The sequence below is a fragment of the Zonotrichia albicollis genome, chromosome Z (genome assembly GCF_047830755.1).
Source record: "Zonotrichia albicollis isolate bZonAlb1 chromosome Z, bZonAlb1.hap1, whole genome shotgun sequence".
NCBI classification, from domain to species: domain Eukaryota; kingdom Metazoa; phylum Chordata; class Aves; order Passeriformes; family Passerellidae; genus Zonotrichia; species Zonotrichia albicollis.
The window spans coordinates 47,525,516-47,542,596 of NC_133860.1; the positions used below are offsets into that span (position 1 = coordinate 47,525,516).

Below are 17,081 nucleotides of genomic sequence, written 5' to 3' on the forward strand. Positions count from 1 at the left end.
TTTTTAGACTGACTAAACTTTTTAGACCTTGAAACACTGTTGTATTCTAATTAGTGGTTCCCTGGCAACAGTCAATATCCAAAATCCATTAACACTGTTGAAACAATACATCTGCAATATATTGTAGTAGTGTGCTCCTCTTCCAGTGCAGGTAGTGTATTGTAGGCACTTGCTGTCTCAGTTTTGCTGTTTCCCTCATCGTATGATATTAAGCTGATTTTCTAAGATTCTCTCTCCTGAATATGATAAAATCCCCACGCATGGAGATATAAAATTGGATTTTTCAAATGCAAATGATTGTAGTTATCATCTCCTCTACATTTTCAACCTCTCCATTGCACAAGCCATAATTCTTTGGAGTACAGCCCTGGCATGTTTAAGAAGAAGACTGATGAGTCTGCACTGCTTACAGAAATGACATAGTTCTATCCAAAGAGATACAGCATCAGACAAACACATTGGTAAAAAGCAAAAGAGACAAAGCTCACTTTCATTTAGCCTGCTTTTCTACACTTATTGGTTAAAGGTCTTGTATTTTCCAAAAGCACCTAACACTTTTTTGGTGCTGTTTGAGAGCATATTGGTCTGTACCACAGATTGCAGCACAGGACTTACAGAGAGACATCACAGAAAACATAAAATGTGTTACCTCAGGTACAAGGAACAATCTTGCCATGACAGCAAAAGTTATATGTAGGCTAAAGAACCATTTCAGGTGACAGAATGTTGTATTAAATTATGCAAGATGGCATAGGCAAATAGTATCAGTCACCTGGCTGGTGGAAGCACAGCTAGAACAGAATGCAGCACAGCCCTCAAAGCATGGCCAAAAAACAGTGTGAGGAAGTGGCTCACTGCAACTCAGCTGTTTAACACAGCAGTCCTACTGCTTGCAGGAATTAGCTGTGTTTGTGCTTGAAACAAGGTCAGACCAGCAAAAGCTTGAGGATGGCAATCAGTGACCCTGGTATTTGTATAAATTTAGCTTTCACAGCACACAAAATGGTTCTGAAAATGATATTGTCCTCTAAGTCTTTTGGGTCCATTTGCAAACTCTAACCAACAACATCAGTTCAGATATAATCAGCACAAGCAGTCAGAGAAATGAAAAAAAAAAAGAAGAAAGAAAGAAAAGTATTTATGAGGAGAATCACATTAAATATATCCTCAAACCAACAGAAGATTTACTCTTTCTATTATATTCATGTTTTTTTGACTTGGTCTTATTAAGTGGAGACATTGAGCTCTCTTATACAAGACATTTCTCTTTGAGGAAGGCTGCCAGTTGAAACTTTATTTCATGAAAACTCCTAATTGCACCCTTGAGTTCATTTTTGCTCATGACTACATGTAAATGTGTAAAACGCAAGTGATTTCTTAATACTGAATTTACAAAAAAATCCAAAAATTTTTAGGAAGGTGGGAAAATTATTTTTAAAGATATGGCAAAAAATGAGACTTATCTTTCCCAGAAAATAAATTCAGCATTTTATTATTATGAAAATAAGGCCCAACTTAAAAACCATGGTATTTTTTTCAATTTTACCATCTCCTATAGTAAAACACCTCCATAAACATAATTAAAATGTATTAGCAACAAATATTTTACTAACTGCATTCATATTCTTTGACTAAAAAGTAAATTCTACATTTTATGCCTAAATCACCTTGAAAGCTGTTATATAATTTCACTCACAGATAACCTTCTGCTTGCACATATTATTATCCTAAAAGGACTTTAAAATTTTGGGCTATATTTTCAGTGCTTTATTTTTGCTCTTACTATTTCTATCCTTATTCCGACTGTAAGGGCTTATCTGTAAGAATCTCTGCTTAGAAGTAAAGTACAATCTTAGTAATAAATCAGGGAAAGTAAAATAGAAGAAGGAGACCTGTGAAATTACAATCTCTATTTTTTTCGATGTGACACATTGAAAAGGAACCTACTGAATATATCTGGTGAACTGGTACTTAAGGTTTTCATTCTTCTCAATGATCATCAACCTGTAAATGGACCATTTCTTTTTATATGTTTGAGGTGTTAAGAAATATGTTGTCATGTTGATGAATATAGGATCATCCAGTATGTGTACATGTCAAAACAACTCTGCAGAAACATAAAAACCTGTACTGAATGGGAGGTGTGCCCAGAGGAGCACTTTACTTTGTATCTCTGAATAGAATTTGCTCCTGGGATTCATGCATTTTATATTAATAGGTAGTTTCAGGAATGATACATTAAGTCTATTCATTTTTTAGCATGTATTCCTTTCTCTTTCAGTTGAAATACAAGAATATTTAGGTTGGAATATTTAGGTTACTCATATGTCAGAGAAAACTGGGCAGGGATACTGTGAGAACATAGAAAGCACTTCAAATTAGATTAAATAACACATATTTCTTTGTCCTTGAAATCCTTAAATGTTGTCTCATAAAAACAGAAGAGGTCTGACTTTTAGCCCTTATTTTTTTAAACATTTTGCACTATATGCCTGGATATCATCATATGCTCTACACACACAGAGGCAACATTTTTGAAGTTAGTAGATGAGTTTTAGTTTTATTTAATAATTGCTAAAAAATGTGGGCATGAAAACTGAGAATTACTTGTATTTTCCTAAGTTTGAAATCAAAAAGTGAAAGGGATCCATGACATATCCCTCTGCTTTCTCTGCCAATCCAGCTTTCATCCTTTCCCTTCAAGGCATCACGGGGTCTGTTCACTTCAAGAACTAGCTCAAAACCCTTGCAAGGGTACACGGTGACACTGCTGCTGTGCCTAAGGATAACTAGGATAAACTGTGTGTCTTTGAATCTACAGACCAGGAAACTTAGGTGTGTTTTGCATTAGCTAGTGGAAATGTCACCTCTCTTTGAAGAACAATTGCGTCAAATTAGCAACCTAAAATTAGAAAACTTCCTTCCAGTTTTGCTAGAGTAGATAAACTTTTTTTCCCTCTTCATTATGCAGCCTATAATCTATTGGCATTTACAATTTTAGCAGATTAGTGCAGCATTAAAAAAATCTATTTTAAATTCCAGGGAGGGGAAACACATAGCTATGGAAGTTGGCAGCTCGCTCTACTTATATTAGCTCACAGTGGCACTGCAGTAGAAACAATGGATGACTTCTGCAGCCCACTTTTTGCTGTTCACTTTGTGCTGGTTCCACAACCTTTCTTTCAAACAGTCAGCCCTGCACATTAACATGGGGAATGTCATGCCTGGACAAGTTATGCATGAATACCTTGGCAAGTAGTGGATGCTTCCACACTGCTGATGAACCAGGGACAAATTTTTGATTTGTGGCTAAACCATGCCTGGCAGAACAGCATTTGCCTCTGCTCCTGTCACATGACAGAGATGACAACATAGTTCATGAGATGGGATTGTGACTGAGAAGAATAGCAGTGCATGATCTTCAAAATCCTCTAAGAGAAGCTGTGTAGCATACCTTTTAAAAAAGTTCCATGCTGTAAGATATTCTTCACCTGCCATCCTAGGTGATTTGTGGCTCGCAAAAACAATTTATTCAGCTGGGTTCCTCTGCCTAAACATTTCATCCACCACCACTCCCCTGGCTGCCTCCTTCCACTTCCTTACCCCAAGTCCTAAAAGGGTTAAGTAATAATGAGAAGTAGGTGAATTGCTTATGCTAGGGTCATTTCAGCTCGTCTCTTGTCATACTGAACTTACTGATCATGCATAATAGAGCAGAGGGGCACAACTAAATCCTTTTCCAGTTCCCAGGAAATTTAAATTTGGCTGTCAGATACCACCATTACAGCAATTAATCTATTCCGTTGATTCTCTTGAGTGTGTCTAAAAAAACGGCAGCAGTTCTCTGTGCAACTAGCTGTCAAACTGCACTCTTTTGTTAGAAGGAGAAAATAATCAGGAAACATCAGTGCACATGTACAATAAACCCCATGCTTTAGGGATCCTTTAGTACACATGGAGAACAATCTTCCTGTTTGGACAGAGCAGGTATTGATGAAGAAGAGTAAGTAGTGCTTCCTACTAATAGAAAAGAACCATGGGAGTCCCTAATGAAAAGAGTTGAGTAATGCTGATACGCTGTACCACAAATACCATTTCTGCAGGGAGTTAAAAAAGACAAAGCAAACATTAATTAATGAAAACAAATAACAGATGATAAATGTAGGTTTTGGTGGTTGAAACTAAGACCACAATTATCTTGTAGGTAAGGACAGGGTTCAGCCATCTCCTTTTGATAGCTGTGCTGGTTTTGGCTGGGGTAGAGTAAATTTTCTTCACAGTGGCTGGTATTTGGGTCAGTTTTGATTTTCACTGAACAGAGGGTTGATAGTAAAGAGCTGGTTTTCTTATTGCTGAGCAGGGCTTGCACAGAGCCAAGTCCTTCTCTACTTTTCATACTCCACACTGGTGAGGAGGCTGGGGGTGCGTGGGAGTTTGGAAGGAGACAGCCAGGACAGGTGACCCAAACTGACCCAAGGGATATTACAGACCACGTGGCATCATGCTCAGTAGATAAAGTGGGGGGAAGAAGGAGCGAGGGGGACATATGCAGTGATGGCATTTGTCTTGTCAAGTTACTGTCATGCAGGATGGGGTGCTGCTCTTCTGCGGCTGGCTGAACACCTGCCCACCCGTAGCAAGAACTGAATTAATTCACTGTTTTGCTTGCTTGTGTTCATGGTTTTTGCTTTTCCCATTAAACTGTTTTTATTTCAGCCCACAGGTTTTCTAGCTTTTATTACTCCTCTGATTCTCTCTCTGATCCCACTGGTGGGAAAGTCAGTGATCAGCAGCATGGGGCTTGTGTCTGACTGGGTTTTAACCATGGCAGTAGTGCATGATCAAAACATTCTAGAGTTTCCCAGCTTTAAAAGTTTACTATACCATGAAACATTAATGATACAGATAGAAGAATCATTAAAATTTCTTCTTTTATGCCTGTTAATGACATAAAACATAAAACTAAAAGATCTCTTGACAATACTTTGAAAATTGTAAAAATCACAACTGATACGTGTCAGATGAATGGAAAAATACTCTATTCTTTTTTCTGATTTTCACTGTATTTTTTCTCATTTCTCCTCACTACATTTTATAAAATATATTATAAAATATCTACTCTAAAATTCTGTTCTAATACAGTAAAAATATTTTATCTATTTTAATATAAGAATTATGTTTCTTACCATGTTGACATAAGGATGGTTTGCATTTTCTTGAGCCTAAGCTTGCAAACATTCACTTGCATTTTTAACTGCTGCTGTTAAAAGACAACTATGAATCACTGCATCATCATGCTTTCAGGTTGTGAATGATGCAAGAAAATTGAAAATTTAAGGTACTTTGTGTCCCATGTACTTTTGCATCTATCTCCACAAATTCACTTCTAAATGTTTATATTGTAGGGTAAGGAATACAAATTATGTGCATCCCAAACATAAAGAGCAGAAGAGTACCTCAGTAATTTTTATATTTAAGATTTCTCTATTTGGTCAATTTGCTATAACAATGATCCTGGACAGCATGGAAATACAGCTCTGCAGGGAAAGAAAGAAGCCAGATGAGGTCAGGAAAGCTATTTTCTGGTGAGTCTCATCTTTATTTCATCTTTTATCCATCCCCTTTAGTAAAGCTGATGCATCATGTTCCAGTCCTTTTCTAGAATGGCATAAAAAAGCTTTTATACAAGTTTGAAACTGTAAGCATTTATTTTATATAACTGGTAAGTTACTAAAAAAAAGTTCAGTTTTGCTCATTACTCTTTTTATGCCATGGAAACAACACAAATGCATATGGATTTCATACCACAGTAATCGTGCTCAGAACTTGTGCACTTTAATGTCTGTGACATGAAATCAAACTTTTGTGCTCTGGCTTCCTGATTAAATGTGATTCTATTTGCAGCATTAGCTATATCACAATATCTAAATCATTAATAATGATTGTATAATTAATGGCAATAGATTTTTCTTTTGCATTGGTTTTAAATCTATGTAGGTAATTATAAGGTTACAAAATACACTCAGGAACAAAGGGGAAAAGAACTCAGAAGGTTAAATAAGATTATAAAATGCAAGCTTGTGAAATTCTTACCTTGCTCTGGAGATTTCTGTCTGCTTTCTTTAATGTCCTCCTGAGCAAGAGCAAGCAGCATGCCTGAAGCAAGCTGAAACTGCTGAAGTATGGTACATCTTCAGGAGAAAATGACCTGATCTCATATTCTTACATTTTTCAGTGTCAGATTGGTCAAGACGCAGTCTTCCAGGTTAGACTATATCCATGACATACACTTTTATGGTAACAAAAATCAATGTCCTAGAGGAAAGTACTTCTAATATAAGTTTGTCTGATTACTATCCCTAAAAAAGATGATCTTTTCAGCTTTGGAGGAGCTGCCTGTAGTGGAATTTCTTCCATGGATTTATAACCTTCCTTCTCTCCATGTTGTCTGCAAAAGCCAGAAAATGTTCTAGGTATCTTCCTTCATCTTTGTACATTGTCCAAGATTAGGAATCTTAACAGGTTTAGCCTACAACTATGTAAGAAGCCTCGCTGTTGGATTGTTTTGTCAGATCTTTAATAAACATAGGCAAACTTTTGACTGTTTGGAGTTAAGTATTCCCTGTGTTTGATGAAAAATTTTGCAAAGAAAATTTTACGATAAACATGTTTCTAATTTGTTTTAAAAAATATAAAACACCCCAACCGACGGCTGCTCACTTATATCTTCCTATTTTTCAGTGAAAAAATGGAACATTGTCAAGGGAACCAAGATCTTGATGAACCATCTCTTTGACTATAATTAAGCAAGTTGGATAAATTAAAAGCGTCTGAAAGATCAATCTTCACCTATCATCAGAACCAACTTAAAGAACTTGGCAATCAAATCCTCCACTTACAGTCTATACTTGTAGGGGTTGTGCTTGTCCAGGGTATCAGTGTGAAGGGCAGAAAAGAGGCCTCATTAAAGAATTCAATGTCTCTTATCTGTTATCCAGGCTTCATGACTGACAAAGCAGAGAAATGAAAGATAGATCTGAGAGGGGTGAGACAGTGGTGGGAAAAAAGTGAAATTAGAACTGAAAGCTGGTGGGAAAGAAGGACGATGGTGTCATGAGTGATTCTGGCACAGAGATCTGGACATAAGATGTACATAGAGGAGAAGAATGAAATAAGAAGCTGGAACCGGGCAGCTAAGAAAAGGAGTTATTGAAAAAAAATGAGAAAGAAAGCACTGATGAACAGAAATGTCTATTATTACTTTCTTCCAAGCTCTCACACAGTTGGGATTTACTCAAGATTCATCAGACTTGGCCTTCTTTTTAAAAAGGAAATCACCCTGAAACCGCTGTCTTGCTCATCTGAGGATTTTGCTGTACTTGTGCAATCTTAAATAGCCAGCCATAATAGGTGCTGTCCAATAAAAAATGAATGGATGCCACCAACATCACATAATCATCAGTAAACAGTAGCTGAGAAAGATCTGTGATGCAGATCTCCATATTCTAGCCTTGCCAGTGTGATGTCACTTCTCATGCTCTTTTAAATTTTTAAAAAATATTAATATCCCTCTAGTGCCCATGCTGTGTTTACCTTAAAAGTGCATTAGAAAAAGTAGAACAGAATTCTGAATTAATGAACAGTTTTCAGAATTAATGTTTCAAGCTCAAGTTATCCTTTTTTTTTTTTAATGCATTGTTTTGTAATAAGACAGAGTCCTTAAATGTTCAAAGAGTGACAGAAAACACAGAGAAAGGAGGAATAACAGATAGGAGATAGCAAAAAAAAAGAAAGAAAAATGAAACCAAACATTTCAAAATAAAAAAATTATATATGAGTCTTTGCAATTCCTAGAGTAACTTAGTGCAAATACTGAATCTAGAAAAAAAAATATGATACTGTGTAATCAGGAGTGAGCCCTACAGGAAAAAAACAAAGCTAATTAGAATGTATTCAGGGCTAACTGAGAAACAAATGCTTTATATGATTGTGTTTTCCCAGAAGTGTTAATCATATTTATTTTATACTGTCTCCTTTGACTGCTTAAATGTGGAGTTCATTCTCCCATGGGAAGTTATACTTTTAATGTCAAACATAATTATGTATAAAGAAAAGAAGTCAAGTCTATTCAGAGAACTAGGGCAGGCAGACTGTTACTTCTCTAAAAGAAAAATATGGATACTTTCCTTAGCTCTGGAATACTATCTCTATGTGTGTGTTTAAAGATACATTTTCTATGTCTTTAGTTAGTGAGCCATTTTTAGTTACCAGAAGAAAAGCAGCAGTTATATGCAAAAATAGTCATTCAGTTTCATGAATGAAATCTACATAAATAATAACCCATGCTATAGCAAGATCTGCTTCAAATAGTATTTGGGGAAAAATATCATCCTGACATAGTTAAAAATAATGTATTTAAAATATAAATGCTCTATAAAGCAATTGTTAATCACAACCTAAGCCCTGTTGTCTTTAAGGCTAAAACCTGGTATTTTTCTACCAACATCTCAATGTCATGATAATACCTAATACAAACTTTTTTATCATAAGTACAGAACTTGGTGGAGCTCTTTTAATGTACATGGTTATTTACTCAAGAAGTGAGCAAAGGAGAATTGAAATGAATTATGATTTAATAGAAGTCAGATTTAAGAAGTATGCCTAGTTGCATATGCATCCAAAAGACCAGTTTGAGAGACTAGCTTCAGATAAATAATACAACACTTGTAGAGACTTTCATGAAAGATTTACTTTAAGGAAACCACCAAGGAAATTAAATACTTCAAACTATGTTTAAGTACCATGAAGAATCTGAGAGATCTTTAAAAAGGAAAAAAACCCCCAAAAATAACAACAACAAAAAAACCCAAACCCAAACCAAAGCCACTACCAATAACCAATAAAACCCCGCAGCCCAAATTTTTGAAAACACATGTGTCAGACTGTCTGTAACTAAGTGTCCAGTTAATGGGCTAGGGAGTGCCTTCTTCATCATGGAACTCCTTTTCTTGTTAATTTAAGCCACATTCTTTCTGATGTTTACACAGAGTTTTGGGGTATGTAATATTTATATATGGACTCAATTCCCACATGCTCAGCAGTTTTCTGCAGCAGTTGAAGCATTGTCAAGCTTTTACCTCTGCAAATGTTGGCTTTACTTTGTTTTGAGGGCATGGTACTGTGAAATCTAAGTTTTCTGGGGCATTAAATTGATGTGCTATTTCATAATGCACATCCCTCTAATACATAATTTTGTTGTCCAAATCAAATGGTGGAAATGGCCATGCTACTATAAAGTAGTAAGTTGAAACTATGCTAGACGATGGTACTCATGACAGTGAGAAAGAAAATATAATTTCAAGGGCCTGACTGAACTGACAGAAGATTGAACAGACCCATATTTAACAATCCCTTAAGATGCCAGTTAAGAGTACAGAGAAAGTTCAAGACTAAGAGGTTTGCCTTTAGGACAGCTAACAAAGAGGAGAAGAAAATGTTCAGCTGGAATGTAGCAGTTAATTCTTCAGAGATTTTAATATTCTCTACTCTAGATTTCAGTTTAGACCACTCACCTTAATTGAGATAGTTAGAGATCCATAAAAAATGTCTTCAAAACTGAAGATTTCATCATACTCTGTCTTCTTTCAACAATATTTGAAAGACAGACTCATTATTTCAAAGCAGAAACATAATTCACTGCACCAACAAAGTACAAAATGCAATTTAATAGAAGTTCTAAATGCAATTTAGGAGGAGGGAAAATAATTTTAACTGAACCATACTTTAAAATTGATGTTAGTCCATGCAACTAAGTTATAGAATAAAACAGAACACAAAATCTTAGAGCTGGAAATTCCTGTACCACAGGTCTGTGTTTTCTTAAATATCATTGTAGCCACATCTCTGCATTAACTTTGTCTCACCCTACTCCTCCTTTTAAGAACTGTATTTCCACTTTGCATATTTCAGTTCAATTTATAAGTTTGGTAACAAGAGATTCCTGGAAAATGTAAAATCAGCCAAATAACTCTCACAGAGGAAATAGGTAGTTTTTTATAGCTTATTTTCTTGATTGACCTCTATTGTTACAGAGACTGAGAATCTTTAGTTTTAATGTATTTATTCTGCCTATTTAATATTGTGGAATTTCTGCTGTTATTCAATCTCCTCCTGTAGAAAGCCAACACACAGATAACTGAATTAAATTCCCAGTTCTGCTGCTTAGCAGAGTCACAACTCTAACTGTTGAACGACTAATTCCCATTCAACATTAGATGTGATTCTTGGTTCAGGAAGTTACCCATATTTCTAATTAGCCAGACAACCAATATTAATGTACTGAGTATGGAGAATAAAGAAGTAGTAAGAATACAGCAGTGAGCAACTTTCCCATGCCCACTACCTAACCTCACAGTTCAGTAAAGGCAAACTCATAGCACAAAACCTGGTTTTGGAGGTATGCCCAGCCTTGGCTATTGTGTGTGATCCATGCCACCTGTATGCCATCGATAAAGACGCTCAATTCTCAAGCTCTCAAGACACTGCCTCACACAGCAGGACTGCTCATAGCACATATGTGCTTATTTGTTGCATGCCCTCTAGCTTGCCAACATATCTGGATTCTGCGCCAAAGGGAAGCAGCTTCTCTTTCATGTTTTATAAGACACTGTGGAATATGGCAGGAATTGAATCACTCTTGTTGTCTGGTAAAAGTGATCTCCCAGAGAGCATGGTTCTAGAATTTGTCAGGTAGCATTGCTGTCTAAAGCCAGTAGCATAACCATATTGCTGGGAATGGCTGGCAATCTCAACAACCCCTTCATGGCCTGGCTCATGAATTTGAGCAGGGAGCACGACACTCTGGCTCATGAATCCTCGACTAGTGCCAGGTGTCCTTCAGCAACTGGCGCAGCAGCTGCAGAGAAGTGATTGACTGTGCTGCTGGTTGCTGACAGTCCTTGCCACAGGAACTGTATTTCTCCTTACCAGGTTGCCATTATCCTGTTGAATACTATGCATTATCTAAAAAGAAGAAAACCAGACTTACCTGCATAGTAAGCAGATCATCTCCCTAAATCTCTGCATTTACTTCTTCAAGGACTACAGGTTTTGTGTGGGAAGAAATAATAAGCAGGCAGTGGGATAAAGAAAAAGACCAAGGGCAAGCAAAAATAGTGAGCTCTGGGCACCAGTGCTCAGATTCTCTTTGCATTTGTGTCAGGCAGCAGAGATGAGTCTAAAACAACATTGTTTATTGTATTGCATTAGAACAAGAACCTGGCATCTCACAAATTATTTTATTGAGTTATTTAATTTTGCTGTCTGTCTCCACGTTTTTTGGAAATGGTTGTTAAAGATAGTCCATATTTTGTTTGAGTATTGTTCCCTGATTCTGTCATCTGGGTTTTAGATACAAGGGAAGGTAACTACCACCTCCGTAGTTTAATTCTTTGTCTGTTTTTAATGTCATAGTAAATTACTATTTGTACTTGTTGCTTATTGATGTAGTGCATAGGAACTGTAGTAAAAAAAAAAGCCATTTTACTTTGTTAATCTGTTGACTAAAAACTGCCTTCCTGATTATTATTGCATTGTTCTTTTATAGAAATACTGCAACTGTGTCTGTACATACTTCCTTAAGCCTGCGTTGTCCAGAAAGAAAAATGGGCCGAAAGAGAAAATGTTCTGAAAAGCAAGCAAGGATGTGATGAAGAAGAAATTGCTTCAGCAGGAGAAATGTACTAAAAAGTAAGCAATGGTTTCTTTTCAGACAGCTTTGCTGACAGGCAAAGCAAAAGGAAAAAATTTTGCTGGTTTTAGAAGAGGACAATGTCACCACTGACATCATGTCCACTCTATATCATTCTCTCCAGGTCTTTTGATTAAGAAATAAATGGAGAAGGAAAGAAACAAGAAAATTCACCAACATTGTGACCTTCTGCCAAAGATATAGGCCAGGCATAATCCCTTATGTGGTGGTGTATCCTCTACCCCCTCCTCTGTCTTGCTCTAGGACCTCAAAAGCCCCTGGTAAGCCTTGAACAAACCATCTGAGCAAAGACACACCCCTTTATAATACCAGCTGGGTGGTGAAGAATCACAGCAAGAGCTCTTGCATGGTAAAGGTGGGAATAATTCTGACTTCAAAAAAATATCAGTTGCCTAACCAAGGTCAGGAGAAAAGAATAAACAGTTATCCTTTTCACCCTTGGCAAATAACTTACCTGAATTGTAGCTCAATACCATAGCTATTAGACTTTTTGGGAAAAAAAATCCAGTAGTTACCAACTTGGTTTATGACCAGGATGGAATCTTAGTGTTGACTAAAGCCAAGCATCTCATAACAGGGGTCCCTAAGTGAGATCCTTTCATCTCTCCTGGACTTCATAAGGCTGTAGCAGCACATCCCACTGAGTGGGATGCCCTTTGGAGCTGACTAACGCTCAAGTTTTGGGTTCACTTAGAGTTTAAGTTTTCAATACCCAAAAGACTTTCTTTCACTGATGATGAGTCCTAGATGGCTACCCACTCCTATGCACATACATAGTCCTTGAGGTATAAGCCATGCCTGTTGAGAAACATGATGGGATTTTATCTGAGTATTTCACTGACACTGAGCAGAATTTTTGATGGGTATCTTTACATACTATATCTATACATCTTTTTGCCTCTTGTGTGGGCTTGTGAATGAATTATTGTTGGTATTAATGTTGCTATTGGAAATCAATAATAAAGTCAGTGTTATAATTGCAGCAAATCCTAGCTGAGCCTGAGCTTCAGTGGAGTGAAGTGGTCTGGAAATGGGCAGCACAGTGCAACAAGGACAATCTAGCTTTTCGTCGTCCTTTTGATTGATGGAGGTTTGTCCATCATAGTTTTCTTTTTCATTTTCCCAGGCTTGGTGTTGGGAAAAGCTAGCTGTGGAAGCACCCATCATCATGGTTTTGTCCCAGGAAGCTGAGGGGTGCTGAGCACAGGAGCAGCCACCACCAGTCATTGTCCTGAGGTCCATGTGGTGTCACCCACGGGAAGTGCCCCCCAGTTTCTCTCTGTCTTGGTGGCCATGTGGAACTAAGTCAAGATGGTGAACATCTTTAGTGTTTAAAGCACCTTCTCTTTTTGCACATCTTTGTTATTAGCATCACCACTGTTACTGTGTATTTCTTGTTCCATTGCTTCTTCAGTGAATTGTTGTTTCAATCCATACTCTCTTTGTTGCACTCTTACTGGAGGGTTTGGGGGAATGGGATTGACTTCTTGGATTGACTTCAGGTTTAATTTTCTGTTGGTATTAAACCACCACAACTTTGTAGTAAGCAATTGAATGAACCTTGTGATCAAACTCTACTAAAGTTGCACTTTCACAATTTAATATTAAAACCTGCTTTGTGCCACTATTGATAGTCATTTTTTAAAGTCACCTAACCATGCTTCATGAGCTTCTTCCATGAAAGTAGCAAAAAGATCATTCAATATAGACATAAACTACAGAAATGTAGATGTTAACAAGTATTTCTGAAATCCTATGTGACCTGGCTCCTTAGAGCTGCCTTGTCTATGTCCACCATTTAATTGCTGCTGTTGAACAAGAAGCACTAATAACCTCAAGGAATACCCAAATTCTTTCTGAATGTGTCAGATGTCACTGATGAAGCTAAAAATCTAATACAAATCTTGGAAATGGGATTTCCTTATAGAACAGTTTTGTTATCCTTTTACCTTCTTTGAAATTACCTGCAGGGTTCCAATGCATTTCACAATGTCACACTAGTCCATTCTCTGGTGCATCTGGAAAACTATGGCCTGATCACTCTTCCTGAGACTTGGTGAAATGAACCACATTATTAGAGTGCTTCATACAATGACTAAAACTGTTCAGGACATACAGCTGGAAGAGGCTGGCCACTCTGTCCATGATAGATGATAGACAGAGATGGAAAGGTGAATGGGGTTCCCCTCTATGATTGAAAAGATGATTGAATGATTGGATGATTTCCATTTCTGTATGGAAAAAAAAATCCATTGCCACTGAAAAACAACCTAGCAGAGATCTGGAGTGTATGGGTGAAAATCAGAGGCCAAACTAACAAAGGCAGTCATAGAGCAGATGTTTGCTGACAGATAGCAATCTATCAGCCTTACCCCAGGCCTAGTAAAGTTGTGGAACAAGTCCTCCTGGCATCTACCTCAAGGCATATGAAAGACATGAAAATGGCTTCCCCAAAGGCAGATGGTGCCTGGCCCTCTGCAGTGGAATGTCTGCTCTGGAAAAGGATGAGTATAGGACCTGATGGAATTTACTTTGTCTTCCATAAGGCCTTTGATATGGTCCATTCTCACTGCTAAATTAGAAATATACAGGTGTACTAAAGATGGGTGCATTCTTGGATAAGAAAAGACTACCTGAGTGCTTGCATATGAAGAGATGCAGTTAACAGCTCAATGTTCCAATGAAGATCAGTTAAAGTGAAATTTGTCAGGAGTGTCTACTGGGGCTGGCACTGTCCAACATCTTTATTAATGACAGGCAGAGTGGAATGTAGTGCATCCTCAGCAAGTTTATGGAGACAGCACAGTATTGGGTCCAGCTAAAATGAAGTTAAATCTCCCCACAGCAGCCCTCAAAGCACTGTGAATTGTAATGCTACCTACAAAAGTGTTGATAACACACCAGTGTTTTGGCTTTTGCTGAGCAGAGCATCAGCAACACCTCTCAAACACTCTCCCATTCCTACCTGCCAGTAGGCTGGATCCTTGGAGGTGACATAGCCAGTACAGCTGGTGACCAAAGTGATATTCCATACTATATGATGTCTGCTCAGCAATAAAAGATAAAAAAGAGGCGGTAGGGGTGGTGTGTGTGGATGTGTGTCTGTGGGTGCACGTGTGAGGTTACCTACACCTACAGTGTGAGGGGGTTGATTTGTTGTTTACATTGTTTGCTTCCAGAACAACCAATAAATGTGCTGAAGTCCTGTTTCTCAGTAAGTTATTGGTCATTGCTTATGAGAAGCAGAAAATAAAATCTTTTCTTTGGTTCTTCATGCATGACCTTTACTTTTCCTTTTTTCAAATTTCCTTTATCTTAACCCGGAAGGGGTTTCCCCATCTTATTTTTTCTAACCCTTTCTGTCTAAAAAAGGAGTAGTAGAGTGATTTGGTCAGCATACAGCCCAGGCCATGCCACCACAGGCAGCAAGCTGAATAGTGCAGTGATATGCTAGAAGGAAGGGATGCCATCCAGAGGGACTTTACAGGCTGAATAAACACACCAATATACATTTCACGACTTTCAACAAAGTTAAGTTCAAGGTCCTGCACGTGGGCCAGGGCAATCAATAACAGCATTAAAGACTAGGAGATGAGCAGCTCTGAAAAGATAAAATTGGGATATTAGCAGATAAAAGCTTAGGTATGAACCAGCAATAGGCATTTGCCAGAAATGCCAATTGTTTTCTGGACTTCATCAAAAGCAGCATGGCCAATAAATTGTGGGAAGTGATTCTGCCCTTCTCCTCTGCTCTGGTGAGGGCTGACCTGGGGTACTGGATCCATCTCCGGTGTTCCCAACACAAAAAAGACAAGTATCTGTCAGAGTGTACAGAGGAGGCTATAACATCTTTTTTATGAAGAAAAGCTGCAACAGTGGAAGTTAATAATCTTGCAGAAGAGAAGGGTCTGGGAAGACTCTATTATGGTCTTTCAATACTTAAAGGAGCGCATAAGAGGATTGGGAGAATTGTAATTACCCTAGAGAAGTACTGGAACTTACAATTAGCCTGGAGAAAAGGAGGTTGATGTGAGACCTTCTCACTCCCTGCAATTACCTGAAAGGAAGTTGTAGGAAGATGAGGGATGCTGACTTCTCCCAGGCAGCAAGGATGACAGTGAATAGCCTCAAGTTGCTCTAGGGAACATGTACATTTAGATTAAATAAGGAAGAAATTTATTCAGGGAGGGTGGACAGAGACTTGCCCAGAGAAGTTTTGGATAATCAATCACTGGAAGTGTTCAAGACAAGGTTGTATGGGGAAGTGAGCAATCTAATCTAGTGGAACATGTCCCTGTCCATGGCAGAGACTTTCAAACTAGGCCCCTTTAAAGGTCTCTTCCAACCCAAACAATCTTATTGTTTGAATCTTTATTACAGATTTTGTATTTTTACCATCTAGATTGCTATTGGACATATTATCTCTATCTGCATACTGTGCTTTAACACCTGTATGAACAGAACAACTTTTTGTGAAGCAACAGAATCTGCTGATGATTCCACACTTGTAGTTTGATTCCACTACTTGTAGAAAACAAGTAGTTAAGGACACCAAGAACTGCAATGGACCCAGAAAATTACTACATTAAATCTACATTAAATCCAAATCTCTTGGTTAAAATTGTTCTTGTTTTCATAATACAGCACTGCTAGTCGGGGAATATGTATTGATGTTGTCTCATACACCTTCCCATTGCCATTCAATGGCAATGGCAATTACATATCTTGCAATAGGAAAGAACAATGCATCTTTTTTTTTTTTAACAATTGTTTATCAACTATGGGGGTATTTTGTTGGGCGTTTTTTTTTTTTTTTTTTTGGTGTTTTTTCCCTTTTAAATGTTGCTTAGATTTACCCTTCAAAATTGTCTTTTTCTTCTATTAGCATCACACTGCACCAAAGTATTTTTAAAAGTAAACAGTTGTTACTCTGAAGCAGACTTCGAAGGAACTGTACTCAACAAGTATTATAATTTTGTGTCCATTTTTTTCAGCTAGTTCCCTAATTACTTGTTCTATGCTATGATGAATAAGTTCTATAAGTAAAGCATGAGTCTTATGTCCAGAAAACTCCATTTGCAAAACAATACTTTGTAAAGGAAAAAGAAGATTATTTTAGAAAGGTATCTTGGAGGGTAAATTATTATAAACCAGAATGAAAATATTTATGCCTAAGAAATCGGTACTGGGTTAAAATCCAAGTTAAAAGCTCATGTATTTGATAAGGAATACAAAATTGGTACATCTTTTATCGTGGAAAAGAAAGGGTACCCTGTAAATAGGTTTACTAAAGAAACAATGCCAATGCAAA

At 37.4% G+C, this 17,081-nt stretch overlaps 1 protein-coding gene and 1 long non-coding RNA gene across 48 annotated transcripts in view; one reads left to right on the top strand and one right to left on the bottom strand.

Annotated features, from left to right (window-relative positions):
• Positions 1 to 15,386, top strand: part of LOC113459417 (uncharacterized) — a 65,397-nt gene extending 50,011 nt beyond the window's left edge. Inside the window, exons 2-4 of the long non-coding RNA XR_003380602.2 lie at positions 11,606 to 11,748; positions 11,874 to 12,030; positions 12,897 to 15,386. This is a non-coding gene — a long non-coding RNA (uncharacterized LOC113459417). The remainder of the gene's footprint in view (positions 1 to 11,605; positions 11,749 to 11,873; positions 12,031 to 12,896) is intronic.
• The window catches only part of PTPRD (protein tyrosine phosphatase receptor type D), a 1,168,317-nt gene that overhangs the window by 410,915 nt on the left and 740,321 nt on the right, over positions 1 to 17,081 (bottom strand). The window lies entirely within an intron of this gene.